The sequence below is a fragment of the Physeter macrocephalus genome, chromosome 14, assembly GCF_002837175.3.
Source record: "Physeter macrocephalus isolate SW-GA chromosome 14, ASM283717v5, whole genome shotgun sequence".
NCBI classification, from domain to species: Eukaryota; Metazoa; Chordata; class Mammalia; order Artiodactyla; family Physeteridae; genus Physeter; species Physeter macrocephalus.
The window spans coordinates 83,597,223-83,602,375 of NC_041227.1; positions in this window are offsets into that span (position 1 = coordinate 83,597,223).

Genomic DNA, 5,153 nt, shown 5'->3' on the forward strand with positions numbered 1-5,153 from the left:
CCAGTTCATAGGGGACAGAGGAACACATAGTTCAAGAACACCATGGGGATGTAATCAGCACAGTCCAGACCGTGGGAAACTCAGTTCCTTCTACACACAAGGAACCAAAGTTTTTATTGTACAAACCTGTACAATAAAAGAGACTTAAGAGGTGGATGGACCGATTGCAGCCCACAGGCCTTGTTTGGGTTTGCCGTGACCCCTCATGGCCTCGTGCTCCTCAGGACACCCTTTCAGCTGGGCCCCAGCTGGTAGTGCCAGGCCTTTCTTTCCCTCCTCTTGGCGTTCTTGAGGGAACTGGGTTGGCCCAGGTCCTCTCTTTGTTCCAGGCCAGGCCACAGGTCAGAGGCCAGGCAGTGGACCACCTGCTGGGATCGTGTGTCCATCTTTGACTTACTCAAGGGGAGGTGCAGGGCCATGGGGGACCCTCGTAGGGAGGGGTGACGTGTGCTGGTGTTTAGCACCTGGAAGGCAACTTGAGGACCCCGAGAGAGGTTTGAACAACTTCTGACCCAAAGCACTGATTTTCTTCTCATTTTTCATAGAAAGTCTGAGTGCCAAAGAGACATGTCTGAGTCTGTTTAGCCAGTGATTTGGGAAGGGGGAGGGGAAAGAGGAGGGCCTGCAGGAGAGGTGGGAGCTAGGGGTCCGGGCCGTCCCCCCATGGATTTCGAGTGGGACCTCACGGTGAAGTGATGCAGATAGGTGCCTGGGCTTCCCCTTCTCGGTGGCGTATGTTCTGGAGTCTGTTCTTGTGCTTACAAGAGTGTGTGTCCACGGAAAACTCCCTGTCTCTGTGCCTCAGTGTCTTCACTTGTCAAGTTAAAGTAGTGGAACCTACCTGTTAGGCCGTGGAGGAGATTTTGAACGGCAGATCGGTGAGTGTGTGGGAAGTTGAGGACAGTCCCTGGCACGGGGGGCGTGCACGGGTGACCCGAAGCCAGCTCCTGACCCCGCGGGTGCCCTAACTCATTGGGCCCTCAGGGAAGGGGAGGGCTGGGCTCAGCAGCTGCTCAGGCCGGTCGGGTTCACCAGGGACCCTGGAAGCCCTGGGGCGTCTGGGCTGGTTGGCACGGGAGGCCCAGGGCTCGCCCAGCACGCCGCCTCGGCTGGCCCCTCTGAGGTGACAGCAGTGGGGGATAAGCCCCGGAGCACAGCGTGCTGGCTCTCGGGGAATTTGCTGCCCACAGAGGAGGGAAGAATGCCCCTCTCCAAAGCCGACAGTCAAAGGCCCGGCAGGCCCTGTAGGAGGGAAATAACTTGGGCCGTGGATTTTCTTTGTGAGGCTTGGAGCCTCGCCGTGAGCGACACAGACGCGGGTGTGGGTAGCATCGTGGCCTCCCCTGTGTGCTGGCAGGTGGCAGGGCTGATGTCACTCCCCAAAGGCTCTTTAACTGGTCAGTCCAGGGACCTGGCTCCCAGCTGGGCCCTGGGCCCTGTCACCTGCAGCGCTAGGCCTGTGAAGAGCTCAGAGAGCCACTCCAAGCTGTGGAAGTCTTTATGGGTTGTGTCTTTGGAGGTTCTTGTGAAACCGTGGTCACCTGCCACCCCCAACACTGCAAACCTACCGCCGCCCCTGGCCTTTGCACACGAAGGTGTCCACAGTCTCCCTACACCCGCCGGGAGAGAGGGTGGAGCTTCTCAGGGCTCATCTCCTTCCTCGCCCGTGCAGACCCTGCAGTGTGCCCGCACACCCAGGCCCTGCAGGCTCCATCTCTTAATAATGCCCGTCATGGTGCCCGAGGAGAGGTGCCAGGCAGGCCCCACTGACTCGGGGTCCTAGCCGGGGGAAGGATGCCCAGGGAGAGGGACGGGACGTGAAGAACTAGAATCTGGAGAGAGGACGGATAGAGGAAGGCTTTTGGAGAAGGACGGCAACCAGGCTTTGGCTCGTGGGCAGGAGGAAACGTGGGTCTGTGCCGCAGAGCACTGGGGTGTGCGTTTTCCTGCCACTAAGTGATGATGCTGTGACACAGAGAGACACGTCTGCCTCCTGGTCCTGGGCTTTCCCCAGCACGTGCCAGAGAACCCTGGAGACAACGGGACATTGCTGACCATGGTGAGGGAGATGAAGCGCTTGCTTGGGTGCAGAGAGGCCAGAGGACGCTGGATTCCTGGCTGGGCCGGTTGCAGGCAGGGACAGACCGTGGGGGGATGGAGAAGAGTGGATACTGGGAGAGGCATGTGGGAGGGTCTACCTGGGGCAGAGAAGTCCAGCCCGCCTCTCAGATGGGTCCCCAGCTGACACCCACAGTTACACTGCTCTGTGCCGGGTCCTCCTGGAATCGTGGGGAATTTTCCAGAGTTGGGGTCTCAGGTGAGGTTGGAATTTACACGTTGAACATTCCTTACAGAAACATGGACGTGTCACTGGAGTGGAGGAGACGGGCTGATTCCCATCAGCTCCCGGTGACAGCAATTCTCTGCTGTTCATCCAAAGAGCATCTTATTTCCAAAGAAATAGGCTTATTTCGGCTGAAAGGAGCTTGTTGGAGAGGTGAATTCTTGGGCCTCACCCCAGATCTACTGAGTCAGAAACTCGGGGGTGGGACCCGGCAAGCCGAGTCTCAGCAGACCTTCCAGGTGACCACCCCGAGGCAGGCGACCACTGCTCTCCATCGGGCTGGGTCTGGCGCAGAGTCAGGTTTTGTATTCGCTCCTCTGGGGGCAGAGAGCCAAGTGAGGTGCACACGGTACCTGGGCTAACCCTGGAGCCGGCTGAGCTCCCTGGGGGAGAAGAGAAGAGGGCAGGAGACTCCAGGGCGGGGGGCACGGCAAGTGCTGATGTCACAATGCCCCATGTACTCTGATTCCAGGCTCCTGGACCACCTGGGGGCAGCAGAGAGAGGACCGAGGGGGAGTGGGGTCCAGGACCGGGGGACGCTTGCCGGGGGCGGGGGGGTGGAAAATAAGCCCTGGGCAGGAGAGCCACCAGGATCCTGAAGGAAGTATGGGGAACCGCAGAAGCGTCTCAGGTAACCGTCGGGTGCGTGTGGGGGTCCTATCTCACACCTTGGAACACCAGGTGTCCCGGAGAGGAGAGTCAGGGGTGACCGTGAAAAAAGCACAGACCCAACCGGCCCGAGGCCGAGCCCTTCACAGCAGGAGCCTTCCTGGAGCCTCCGCGTTCCTTGCCGGTTCCCGATTGGTCTGGTCGCACTCCGCCCGCCACGCCCGGACTCTGTAACCCTACTGAGGTCCGGAGTCTGATTAACTTTGCGGAGGACTCGGGCATGTTTTTAAAAACGGTCAGGTGACTCCACGGTGCGGTCAAGGCGACAAGTCTACTCTGAGCAGCAAAACAAACCAGAACAAACACACAAAGCATACCCACGTTTCCTCGCCGGCGGCGTGGGGCGGGGGCTCCTATCACGTTCCCTCCGGAGCTCAGGACCCAGGAGATGCTCGGCCAGGACTGGGAAAGCATCTCCTTAACAGTCACGGTTAAGAACCTGTAGGAACCCCTAGGGGAGAAGGTTGTTACAGCCACCCGGACAGTAGGTTTTTTAAAAACTGGTGGTGAATATTCCAGTTGCTTATTTAAAAATAACTAAGAACAGGAGGAAGAAGGGTCAGTAAATAAACACGACGATCTGTAAACCTTGAGATCAGTGACTCCACCGTGTACACGGGCGGGGGGAAGGGGAGCTAGGACTCCTTTCCACGGGGGAGGGGTCCTGGGCCCACAACCCAGACCCCCCCAGAGGCCACTGTCTCTATGCCGGCAGCTCTGGTTCTGTTCTTGCTGAGCTGCGTGGAGTTGGTGGGAGAGAAGCAGGAAGGTGAGGGGCAAGGACTCAGGGAGCCAGAGCCCGGGGTTCAGTTCAGATTCTGCCCCGTGTCTGGAAGATGGTCACTGACCAGCCTGGGGTCAGGGAGCTGGTCCCGCACGCTTGACCCTCTGGGTTCCAAGGTCACAGTCTTCCTCCAGGCCTCCACCAGCACTTCGCTCCCTCCTTTCCAGCTGACATTATTTCAGGGGTGTCTTCTGAGTGCTCACAGCTGGGACTTGTGCAGGGTATAAAGGTGCTTCCTCCCCCGTTGTGGACGGTCAGGCCCATCTGGCCTGGGTCCGCCCGCAGGGCAGCGATTCCAGCGGCCTGTCTTTGCGCTCTTGGTGCTTCCCTGAGGGGTCTGGAGCCTTCAGGCTGAGCGAGAGATGGCCCCGGGGGTCCCTCCTCCTCCCTCTGGTCGGAGTGCGGGCCCTCGGCTGTCGTACTGGAATGGATTAGTGTGTGTGTGTCTTTGTGTCTGTGTGTGTGTGACTGTGGGTATGTGTGTCTGTGTGTTTACGTGTTTGTGTATGTGTGTGTCTTTGTGCCTGTGTGTATGTATTTGGGTCTGTGTGTGTATTTCTGTGTGCCTCTATGCGCTCGTGTGTGTATGTGTATGTCGCTGTGTGTGTATGCGTGCCTCTGTTTGTGTGTATGCGTGTGTTTATGTGTGTGCGCCTGTATTTCTGTGTGCGTGCCTGTGTGTGCACCCCTGTATGGGTGTGTGCCCGCCCTCCCCCTCCCGAGCCCCTCCGAGGCTGTGCACTCCGTCCTTCCCGCCCGGAGGCCGTCAGCGGGCGCCAGGCTGCTGGGCCTGGCGAGCGAGGAAGGAGTGGCCGCTGGTACAGGCCGCTCCCTGGGGAGTTCTGGCAGCGAAAAGGAGGAAAATGGAAGTCAGGGAAGCTTGGGGTCAAGAGAAGAATTTTCTAGGGGAGGGGAGACTTGGGGATGTTTGACAGCAGAAAGGGAGGGACGTTTGGAAGATGCTGATGATGAGAGCAGGGAGTGGGGCCAATGGGCGGGGCGCGCAGAGGGGACGGAACGTGGAAAGTGGACGGCAGCACAGCTGCTCTCCGTCCTGGGCTGGTCACCGAGCACCCAGATTGCTCACACACCCAGCCGCTGTGCTGGCGCTGTCGGGAATGAGCCCGGACCAGCAAAAGGGGCAGGTGGAAGGTGCCAGACGCCGAGCCCAGGCCAGGAGCTGCTCTCTGCCTTTAACAGGCTCAGCGTCTCATGCGACAAAGATGTATCAGCCTCTCACACCCGAAGGCTTGCCTGGCATATGGATCGTCACCACTCCCCCCACCCTCCCCCTCCCCCCCACCTCCATCCCCACCCCTCCCCCACCCCTCCCCCTCCCCACCTCCATCCCCACCC